Below are 12,146 nucleotides of genomic sequence, written 5' to 3' on the forward strand. Positions count from 1 at the left end.
ACTTCTAAGTACCGAAGTGTGGTCTGATCTTCATCTGCCCTTCTCTGGAAGTACCTTTCCTCCATCCGGGAATGGTGTATTTAGCTGATGTTGACGCACAAGGTAATGTATCAATTTCACTTAAAGCTTAGTTGTAGTTTCGGGCTTAGTCAAGTGTGATACAAACCCTATAGTAGGAGTCCCCCAAGTCGCCGAGCTAGGAGATCTGCCGAAAGAGGTGACAGATAAGGTAAGCAGTCAAACTTCCAAGTAAACAACCCAGGATCAGAGGTTTGACTTCGGCTTCCGGTTGATTGTTCTCCTTCTCCTTGTCTCTCATTCAACTGCCAGGATAAGGAGAAGCAAATGGATAAGAGATGATATGAGATACTTTTGCTTTTGAAGAAGTAACTTTCCACAGGCTTATTCTTGAACTGTGCTGGAGGGTTTTCTGGTGCCCTTCAGAGTATAAGGCCAACTCAAAAATTTGAGGGTCAAAACAAGTCCATCAAATCTAGAGTACGTTCGACCTTCATGATATGGGATATTTTTGCTGTTGACGGAATAATGAATGTGGTATGGAAAGCTGTCATGCTGTAGTGATCTGTTTCAGCTCACCGTTGAACCTTCTGCTTCAATCTTTTGCATGGCAGAAGTGGTGTGCAACCTTTGCATTTAAATGGTCCTTCAGAACATTCCTTCATAGTGACTCATTCACGCTTGGCAGCTTCAGTGTAAAGAGCCAATATCTGATCAACTGTCATGAGGTATTTGCCGGTGGAATTCGTGACCTTGACAGCAGTTGAGGATGAGTACTCGAGAGCAATGCTAAGTAAGCGACCAGGCAAAGGCTCCAGGCAGTCAGTTCCAAATTGGAGGTTTGATTTCAGGTTCCGACTGACTGCTCTCTTTCTCCTTGTCCTGCAGGTGTGGACAAGGACAAAGACAAAGACAGGGAGAAAGCATGATATGGGATACTCTTGCTTTCGACCCTGATGATATGAGATACTCTTGTTCTTGGTGTGGCTTATTTGCTGAGGTATTATCGGGGGGAAATAAAGCTGAGTATTTCGAGAGGTTATGTTGAGGGTGCCTTTTCGAATGCGAGAAAGGGTTGAGCATTTTTGCAGGTTTGCCTGTCCGTTGAGGAGGGAGGTCAATGTATATAGGGATTTCCCAATAACAAGTAGTAATGCTATTCCTTTACCCTTCTTGGTCACAGCAATGTAGTGGGAGCTGCCAGCTTCACGTGTTTTAATTTTGTCAGAGCACTTTGAAAAAGTGGTATGTGGTATCTGGAAAGCTGATATTACGTGTGAAGATTACAGACAAGCTTTCTCTAAGGAAATCTGGCTCTCGAAGTTCTGAGAGTTGTGCCTCTTCGGTTTTCGAACAAGCAATCCCGTCGAAGATCTGACTCTCGAGATTCGGAAAGCGGTGCTACTCCGGTTTTTGAGAAAGTAATTATGTTGGGAGTCTTTTCTCGAATGTGAGTAAAGGTTGGTCGTTCTTGCCAACCTGTCTTGCCACAAAACACGGAGGTCGACACACATAGGGACTTTCCAGTTGTCAAGCAGTGGTGCTGTTCCTTTACCCTTATGGGTAATAGTAGGGTAGCTGGCACTTCGAAATTCTCGTGCCTAAACTTTGTCAGAGATCTTTGACAAAGTTATATGTGGTACCCGAGGAGTTGATGGTGCATATGGAGAGCGGTGATTGATCAGTAAGATTCACGTGCTTTCTACTTCACCAGAAATCTTCGACAGATTGCCCGTAATTTCCGCAAAGCTGATTGTGCATGTGACAGGTGCTGACGAGGCTGCAAAAGCAGGTGCTTCTTCGATTTCTGAGATCGGCCCTCGTGGTCTCTGAGCAGCCCAGCTTTTGAGAAAGCATTCGCCTCTTCGATTTCTGAGATCGGCCCTCGTGGTCTCTGAGCAGCCCAGCTTTTGAGAAAGCAAACGCCTCTTCGATTTCTGAAGCTCCGTCGAGTGCAGATTTTTATAGAGGCTGGCATTAAGTTCCACAGCACACTTGAATCTCTACCAGTAGAAGCTCATTTCTTGCACTTCTAAGATCTTGATTTGTCTGACCTCTTCCTTCTTCAACACATTTGAAAATGTCTGGACCCTCCGACCGTCGTTTTGACTTGAACCTTGGAGAAGAGACAGCCACGCCTTCTCCAGACAACATATGGCGCCCATCCTTCATATCCCCTACTGGTCCTCTTACCGTTGGGGATTCTGTGATGAAGAATGATATGACCGCTGCAGTGGTGGCCAGGAACCTTCTCACTCCCAAAGATAACAGACTACTTTCCAAACGGTCTGATGAGTTGGCTGTTAAGGACTCTCTGGCTCTTAGTGTTCAGTGTGCAGGTTCTGTGTCTAATATGGCCCAACGCCTATTTGCTAGAACCCGCCAAGTTGAATCATTAGCTGCTGAAGTGATGAGTCTCAAACAGGAGATTAGAGGGCTCAAGCATGAGAATAAGCAGTTGCACCGGCTCGCCCATGACTATGCTACAAACATGAAGAGGAAACTTGACCAGATGAAGGAATCTGATGGTAAGGTTTTACTTGATCATCAGCGGTTTGTGGGTTTGTTCCAAAGGCATTTATTGCCTTCGTCCTCTAGGGTTGTACCTGGTAATGAAGCTTCAAATGATGAACCTCCAATGCCTCCTCCTTCTGGGGTTTTGTCAAGTACCGAGGCTCCGGATAACCACCCTCCGGTGCTTTCTCTTTCTGGGGCTCTACCGACTGCTGAGACTTCCCCTAAGCAACCTTTGTGAAGGCTCCCTTTTGTTTGTTTATTTTGACTCATGTATATGTACATATTTGTGGCTTATCGAAAATATTAATAAATAAGCTTTGCTTCATTTCAACATATTGTGTTAAATACACCAAAGCCTTCTTCATAAAGTTCTTTGAATTTTTGCTTTTGTTGAAACCTGTATTGTTGAAGCTTTGTGAGTGAAGCATGTAGTTTGAGGTAGTGTTCCCTTAATTTCCCGAGTGAGGAAAACTTCTCGGTTGGAGACTTGAAAAATCCAAGTCACTGAGTAGTCACGAACTTTTGAGTACCAAGGCGTAGTAGCATATGGTGGGAGTCCCCCAAGTCTCTAGTCGAGGGAGTTGACGAATGAGGTGTCTTGCTAATAGTCCATGTCGTAAGTACCAAAACTTCATTCTGTTGTTTTCTAAGTGGTAGCCCCGGACTTTTTCTTCATATATTTTGTTTATGAAGGTTGCTAGGCCCGAATAAGTGGAATTGCAGAAGGTGTAACGGTTGGTAGCTGTTTTATGGAAAGCCATCTGACTATGATAGTCTTGCACATGATGACTATAGGGAGATACACACACATACTGCTATGATAGAGGGTGTAACCGTTGGTGCATTACAATCATAATGGAAGCATCACAATGATGGAAGCATCACAATGATGAAAGCATCATAATGATGAAAACACCATAATGATGTTTCTTTGGTGGAATTGTTTTTCATTTCCCCTAACACCCTGAATTGGTTTTCAATATAAGACCATCATCTGTAGCTCGAATCACAAAGTTGTCTTCATGAAAGTTGTTCTTTAATTCCTTAACTACAACATATCCAAATTTGAGAGCCATCAGATCAGTACAACTCGAGAAATTCAGGTACGACGAGTGATTGTTCATCATTTGTCTGTTAACACGTCAGACCTGTTGTGAGCTTCAAAAACTCCATTTTCTCTTGCTTAGATCAACATACTTTCTTCATCGAAGTTGTTCCTCAGCTTGTGAACTACAACATATCCAAATTTGAGATCCCTCGGAGCAGTATAACTCCAGAAATCCAGGTATGATGAATGACTGGTTATTATTTTTCTGTCAACCCGTCAGATTTGTTGTGAGCTTCGAAACTCCATTTTCTCTTGTTCAGATCGGTATGCTTTCTTCATTGAAGTTGTTCCTCAGCTCGTGAACTACAACATATCCAAATTTGAGATCCCTCGGAGCAGTATAACGCCAGAAATCCAGGTATGATGAATGACTGGTTATTATTTTTCTGTCAACCCGTCAGATTTGTTGTGAGCTTCGAAACTCCATTTTCTATTGTTCAGATCGGCATGCTTTCTTCATTGAAGTTGTTCCTCATCGTCTCTTTCATAACATATCAAAAATTCAGAATGAACTAATGGTTAAATATTTCCAGATCTTCGAAACATCACAGCAGCTTCGAAATCTGCAAGAATCCGACTGTCATGTTTGGAGCCTCAACACTTTAATTTCCGTCGCTCAAACAGAAATGGTTCCTTCTTGAAAGTTGTTCATATGCTCAAGAACTATAGGGTGTCCAAAATTCAGCTCCATTGGAGAAGAGCAGAGGTTGCAGAAATTTGATAGATGAAAGGAGGCGGAAGAGGGAGAGAGAGAAAAAGTCTCTTGGGTTGGATTTCTATTTTGGGGCAGATTCCAATTTTTGTAGCACCTTCATTATTGATGAATTTCTTGTACTTTTGTCCATTATGAAATTTGGGACTTTGGCTTGTTGTTGGATCTATTATAATATGTTTGGGAACATATATAAGTGAATAAATAAGAAGGAAAATTTTGGGCCCTTGTGGGTGTAAAACAAAAAATGTTTATGTTTACCCAAGTGTTTTTGTACAAGTTCAAGGGCATCTTGGGTTTTGTGAACAAAATTTGTTTATTTGGAGCAAGGTTTTGTGTTGAAGTTTTGTAGGTGAAGCTTTGGTGTTGAAGCTTTGTGGGTGAAGCTTTGGAGGTGAAGCTTTTCGGGTGAAGCTTGTTGGGTGAAGTTTTTTAGGTGAAGCTTTGTGGGTGAAGCTTTTTAGGTGAAGCTTTTCGGGTGAAGCTTTTTAGGTGAAGCTTTTCGGGTGAAGCTTTTTGGGTGAAGCTTTTTAGGTGAAGCTTTGATGGTGAAGCTTTTTGGGTGAAGCTTTTTAGGTGAAGCTTTTTGGGTGAAGCTTTTTAGGTGAAGCTTTGATGGTGAAGCTTTTTGGATGAAGCTGTTTTTTTTTTTTTTTTTTTTTTTTTTTTGGCGCTTGACACGGTCTTCATTTGCTTGTTTTGTAGTGACTGTGGAAGACAGATTGCTTTCTGATTGAGAAGGGTTCCGGCATCGCTTGCTATGAATGTAAAAGAGTGAGGGCTGAGTTGGCTAAATTACCTCTTTATTGAATTCATTGCCAAATGACCTTCATTACATAGGATGCCAAACGACTATAGCTCAACACTTGTACATCGTGAGTCTATTTGTAGTAGTACTTCAAGTGATCAGCGTTCCATGGATGGCCAAGGGTCTTGCCATCGGAGCTTCTAAGTGTGTAAGAGCCAGGGCGACTGATGCCAATGACTTCATACGGTCCATCCCAGTTTGGACTAAGTGTGCCTTCACTCGGGACTCTGTCGCAGAGTAATCTTTTCTTTAAGACCCAGTCTCCTATTTTGAAAGAACGAGGCTTGACCCTAGAGTCATAATAGTTGGAGATGCGCTGCTTGTAGGCGACATTCCTCAAGTGAGCTTGGTTTCTGTGTTCCTCGACTAAATCCAAGTTGAGGGTGAGTTGTTTGTCATGTTCACTTTGAATGTAGTTCTGGACTCGGAATGTTGCTTGCTCGAGCTCAACAGGGACAACCGCCTCTGTGCCAAAGGCAAGTGAGAATGAAGTTTCTCCTGTTGAAGTCCGATATGAAGTGCGATATGACCAAAGAACTTGGGGTACAAATTCTGGCCAACAGCCTTTAGCTTTGTCCAAGCTGGTTTTCAAAGTGCGCTTGATTATTTTGTTGATGGCCTCAACTTGTCCATTAGACTGGGGATGAGCTGGAGAGGCAAAGCATAAGTTGATGTTGAACTTAGAGCAGAACAACCTGAACTTCTTGTTGTCAAACTGTCGCCCATTGTCAGTGACTATCGCATTGGGAATGCCGAATCTACAAAGGATGTTCTTCCACACGAAGTCTTCTATCTTTGCCTCAGTAATGGTTGCCAAGGGTTCTACTTCGGCCCACTTTGTGAAGTAGTCCACTGCAACGACTGCGTAACAGACTTTGCCCTTCCCTGCCGGCATTGGGCCGATCAAATCAAGTCCCCACTGGGCGAAGGGCCAAGGGCTGATCATAGGAGTAAGAGGCTCTGGAGGGGAATGAGGAATAGTTGCATATCGTTGACATTTGTCACATGAGCGGGATACTTTGATGGCATCCTGGTGGAGTGTTGGCCAGTAATATCCTTGGCGAAAAGTCTTGTGTGCTAGGGACCGAGATCCAGCATGATCTCCACAGACTCCCTCATGTATTTCCCGAATGACGATTTCCGCCTCGGCAGGCGTAAGACACCTTAAGTATGGCAGGCTAAAACCTCGCTTATAGAGTTGATCATTGATGATCAGGTAGCGGGTAGACTTGTATCGAATTTGCTTAGCCTGGACTTTATCATTTGGGAGGGTGCCATGAGCAAGGAAATTATAGATCGGGGTGATCCAACTATCCCCCTGTTGTAAGTTGCATACTTCTGCGGCCATGGTGCTTGGTGTTGCCAACAGTTCGACATGAATTTTTCTTCCAATCTTGTCTTCCACAGCTGAGGCGAGGCGAGCCAGGGCGTCTGCATGACTGTTTGCCGCTCGAGGAACTTGGGTGATCTGGTAGTGGAAGTGCTTGAGCAAAAGTTGTGTTTGCGCAAGATATGCTGCCATGGAGCTGTCCTTAGCATCAAAGTTGTTGGTAACCTGGTTGACCACTAATTGGGAGTCACTGAAAATATCAATTTGTTTAACCCCGAGGTGTTTGGCCAAACGTAATCCTGCCAGAAGGGCTTCATACTCGGCCTCATTGTTTGATGCCTTGAATTTGAAACGAAGAGCATACTCCATTGCTACTTTGTCGGGCGTAGTCAAGACTAGTCCCGCTCCACAGCCCTGTTGGTTGGATAAGCCATCAACATACAGACTCCATGCTGAGGTCGTTGATTCTACCTTCTGAGCTTCCGGGGGTAATGAAGCCACTGCTTCAGGTGTAGAAGCAATGTCAACCGGATATGTGAAGTCGGCAATGAAATCTGCTACTGCTTGACCTTTTTCGGCTGGTTTTGGTTGGTAGGAGATGTCAAACTCACCCAATGCTATCGCCCATTTGATCATTCGCCCAGACGTGTCAGGACTCTGGAGTATCTGTCGAAGAGGGTGATTGGTAAGCACGATGATGGCGTGTGCTTGGAAATAAGGGCGAAGTTTCCGAGCAGACATGACCAATGCTAGAGCTAATTTCTCAATGTTGGAGTATCGTGTCTCCACATCTTGTAGGGCTTTGCTAGCGTAGTAGACAGGTCGCTCAATATTCCCATCCTTTCGAATGAGAACGGAACTTACGGCTGAAGCTGATACCGATAGGTAGATAATGAGAATGTCTCCTACCTCGGGCTTGGAGAGTAGAGGGGCTTTACTCATGTACTCCTTGAGGTTTTTGAATGCCTCGGCACATTCATCAGTCCATGTAATGTACTTCCTACTTCCCTTAAGTGCTTTAAAAAAGGGAGCACATTTGTCTGTGGCCTTAGAAATGAACCTGGTTAAGGCTGCCACCTTGCCAGTAAGGCTCTGGATGTCCTTTGAAGTTACCGGTTCCTTCATGTCGAGGATTGCTTTGATCTTCTCGGGATTAGCTTCAATGCCTCGTTGGCTAATCATGAAACCTAAGAATTTGCCAGAGCCTACGCCGAAGGCACATTTGTTGGGGTTTAACCTCATTCGATACCTCTTCAAAATAGTGAAAGTTTCAGATAGGTTGGTGATGTGTTGGTCAGCATGTTTGCTCTTGACTAACATATCATCAACGTAAACTTCCATGCTCTTCCCAATCTGCTCGGCGAACATTGAGTTGACTAGTCTCTGATAAGTCGCTCCTGCATTCTTTAGGCCGAAAGGCATGACTTTATAGCAGTATAGTCCTCTGTCGGTAGTGAAGGCTGTGTGTTCTTGATCCGAAGGGTTCATGAGGATTTGGTTGTATCCTGAGTAAGCATCCATGAAGCTCAGGAGTTCACACCCGGCCGTAGAGTCTATAAGTCTGTCAATAAGAGGAAGAGGGAAGCTATCTTTCGGACACCCTTTGTTTAGGTCGGTGTAGTCAACACACATTCTCCACAAGACCTTTTGAAGCAAAAGACTTTCTTTGGTCGGATTTTTCTTAACAATGACCACATTTGCTACCCATGTCGGGTAATTGACTTCGCGGACAAAGCCTATGCCTTTGAGTTTTTCAACTTCTGCTTTCATTGCCTCGTATCGTTCAGCGTCATAAGATCTTCGCTTCTGTCTCACCGGCTTGATCTTGGGGTCAATACTCAAACGATGACAGATGACATTGGGAGAGATGCCTGGCATGTCCTCGTATGACCAGGCGAAGACTTCAGTGTTCTCTTTCAAAAAAGATATCAATGCTAACCGAAGGGGTGGTGACAATGTGGTGCCAATATTCACCATGCGGTCTGGATGATCTCTTGAGATAGGTACCTTCTCCAACTCTTCAGCAAAGAGGTGTCTCCCTCCACTTCTCATGGTTCGGGTCGAAGCAACTGGGTTAAGAGAAGCCTCATGTTGATTATCAAGTCGAGGGGTAATCTGTTCCCTATCAGGGATATCTATGTCGAATGCATGTGACCCTCCATGTTGGAGGGCACCCAGTTGATGGTTAACTTCCACGGGGGCAACAAGCTCGCGTGTCTGAGCTTGCCTAGCTTCGTGGAGTGTCTCAAAGAGCTTCTCATATTGCTCCTGGAGGACCTCATTCCTCATTGCTATCTTGTTGTTCTGAGCTTCCAACTCATCGACTTTAGCTTGAAGAAGAACTCGTTTTCCTTCTTTCTTTCGTTGTTTCGCACTATGTGCAAGGGGGGTGTCATTCTGTGTGCTGTGGCTTCCTTCGCTTCCCATGTTGGAGAGGGATGCCTGATCAAAAGAAAGTGTACGAATGATAGAAACCAGCTTGACACAGCTGAAGAGAGTAGGAATAAGTGTCGTTTCCCACAGACGGCGCCAAATGTTGATGCACAAAATCAGCGAAGACTTTGGTACAACAGAAAGTGTCAGGTTTTGTGACCTTCGCTTGGTTGCTTGGTTGCTTCAGTCACTAGTGAGGATAAGTACGTAAATAAATAGAGACAGAGAAGCAAACACAGGATGTACGTGGTTCACCCAAATTGGCTACGTCCACGGAGTAGATGAGTTCTTATTAGTAGTGAAGGGCTTACACAAGTACAAAGGATCAAGCTCTCAATTTAGTGAGTTCTTGTGAATGATTTAACACAAATGGCATTAGGCAATATTGTGGGGGAATGACCCCTATTTATAGAAAAACTTGTAGCTTTGTCACATTGACATGTGTCATGTTATGATTGGTTCTTGATGTTGACACGTGCTGCGCTCTGATTGGCTTCTAATCTTGACACGTGTCGAGTAGTGATTGGCCTCCTGGTCGGAGGGGAACTCTTCTGGGTCCTTGACAGTATAGCGTTGGCCGGTGCTCGGTAGTTTCGGGATTGGTCAAGTATGGTACAAACAAATGTCATACCCCATCTTACGAATTTGTTGCAATGTTAGACCTCCATCAATTTTCTATTAATTTTTTTTATTAAATGTTGACGTGATTTGAGCCGGAGCCTACTCCCTAGCTCAATTGGATTAAACAAGCCTACTCCCTAGCTCAATTGGATTAAACAATAATTAAATATTTAAAAACAAAAATATATTTATTTAAATATATATTTTTTTAAATGTGGGAACCATGCATCCCAACAAATTCATCATCCTTTTTCCCCATCCACTAGTGTCCCCCAACCTACCTTCCTTCACTCCAAAACTAGAACCCCATTGCCGTCCTCTCATTCTCTATCTCCATCTCCCTCTCATGGCGCTCCTCCCCTCCTCCTCCACCACATTCCACTCTAATCCCTAATGCTGCACCCTCATTGCCCGCGTCAAAATCTTGTAAATCATAGTTCGATCTGCCATGAATGGCGGCCAAACAACAAAACTAAGAGTGGTTCCTGTTCGTAGCACCAAGAGCAGTGGAACGGTGGTGGTGGTGGTGACAGCGCTTGTCGCGAAGTTCACCGTAAATTCACATGAGAAGCTCGTCCAAAAAACGGGTCGGGATGTCAATATGGACTCACTTCCCGCACTAACAATTCATAAAAACCCAAAACAAAATTTACCTTCTTTTTCCCATTGGAGAGAGAGAGAGAGAGAGAGAGAGAGAGTGTGTGTGTGTGTGTGTGTGTGTGAGTGGCCAACGTAGAGAAAAAGAGAGTGTATGTGCATGGTGACGTCATTCATGGCAACCAAGTTCACCTCTCTTTTCCAAGTCTGCCATTTTTTGCTATTCTGTCAATTTTGGAATCTTGGGTGGTTTTTTTTTTTTTTTTTTTTTCCAGATTTGAGCTTTGTGTCATTAATTACTTGCTAGTGTTGGCAATTGGGTTTTTCTAAATTCAGAGTTTTTTGTTATGGATTTTGAGTCTTTGACGCATTTGGAGAGGACGGTGAGGGTGTAACGGTAGAGATTAGAATGGAATGTGGTGGAGGAGTAGAGGGCGACGGTGGGTTTCTGGTTTTGGTTTGGGGGCACACGGGTAGATGGTGAAAAAGGGTGATGGGTTTGCAGGGGTGGAGGCCATATTTAAAAATTAATAATATTTAAATGATTTTATTTTTATTTTTAATATTTAATTAATTTTTTAATTCAGTTGGGCTAAAGAGTGGGCCCTGCCTCAAGCTACATCAACACTTAAAAGAGAAATTAATAGAAAAATTGACGGATGTCTGATTTGCAACAAATTCATGGGATGAAGTATGACATTGTAATTTTTAAAACATGAAATATGAGATTATGGTTCAACCAATAGTTGAGATAATTTTTTATAATTTACTCCTAAATAAATTAATCAACTAAGCCTGTTAACCAAAAATACATATTAAAACACAATTTCAATAAATTACTAGAGAAAAATACTTAACGAGTATGATGAAAGCGCATTGAACATGCACTTTTGACAAATTGTCGAATATAAAGTTTAGCATAGATTTTTGTGACAAGAAGACTGTTTAGGGGAAGAAGATAATCATGTGTGAGCCAATGGCCCAATGAATAGTGTTTTTTGGTGTCACAAGCTTCACCAACAACAACAACAACAACAAAGCATTTTCCCACTAAGTGGGGTCGGCTATATGAATCCTAGAACGCCATTGCACTCGGTTTTGTGTCATGTTCTCCGTTAGATCCAAGTACTCAAGTCTTTTCTTAGGGTCTCTTCCAAAGTTTTCCTAGATCTTCCTCTACCCCTTCGGCCCTGAACCTCTGTCTCGTAGTCACATTTTCGAACCGGAGCATCAGTAGGCCTTCTTTGCACATGTCCAAACCACCGGAACCGATTTTCTCTCATATTTCCTTCAATTTTGGCTACTCCTACTTTACCTCGGATATCCTCATTCCCAATCTTATCCTTTCTCGTGTGCCCATACATCCCACGAAGCATCCTCATCTCCGCTACACCCATTTTGTGTACGTGTTGATGCTTCACCGCCCAACATTCTGTGCCATACAACATCGCTGGCCTTATTGCCGTCACAACAACAACAAAAATCTTCCCTTGAGCTTCAGTGGCCTACGACGGTCACACAACACGCCGGATGCACTCTTACACTTCATCCATCCAGCTTGTATTCTATGGTTGAGATCTCCATCTAATTCTCCGTTCTCTTGCAAGATAGATCCTAGGTAGCGAAAACGGTCACTTTTTGTGATCTTCGCTAGATTGCTCCGGTCATTAGTGAGGATAAGTATATAAATGGATAGAGATAGGAAAGCAAACACAAGATGTACGTGGTTCACCCAGATTGGCTACGTCCACGGAATAGAGGAGTTCTCATTAATTGTGAAGGGTTTACACAAGTACATAGGTTCAAGCTCTCCTTTAGTGAGTACAAGTGAAAGATTTAGTACAAATGACATTAGGAAATATTGTGGGAGAATGATCTCGTAACCACGAAACTTCTAAGTACCGGAGTGTGGTATCGTCTTGACTTTCCTTATCTGTCTCATAGGTAGATGTGGCATCTTTTCTGGAAGTACTCTTCCTCCATCCAGGGGTGGTATCTGTAA

At 43.4% G+C, this 12,146-nt stretch overlaps 1 long non-coding RNA gene across 1 annotated transcript; it reads left to right on the plus strand.

Annotated features, from left to right (window-relative positions):
* Nucleotides 1–3,723: 3,723 nt before the first annotated feature.
* LOC126583194 (uncharacterized) lies at nucleotides 3,724–4,519 on the plus strand. Its single transcript, XR_007609690.1, has 3 exons — nucleotides 3,724–3,820; nucleotides 3,904–4,001; nucleotides 4,177–4,519. It is a non-coding gene; the product is annotated as an uncharacterized LOC126583194 (long non-coding RNA).
* Nucleotides 4,520–12,146: the final 7,627 nt, after the last annotated feature.

This window comes from Malus sylvestris, chromosome 9 (assembly GCF_916048215.2).
Source record: "Malus sylvestris chromosome 9, drMalSylv7.2, whole genome shotgun sequence".
NCBI lineage: Eukaryota > Viridiplantae > Streptophyta > Magnoliopsida > Rosales > Rosaceae > Malus > Malus sylvestris.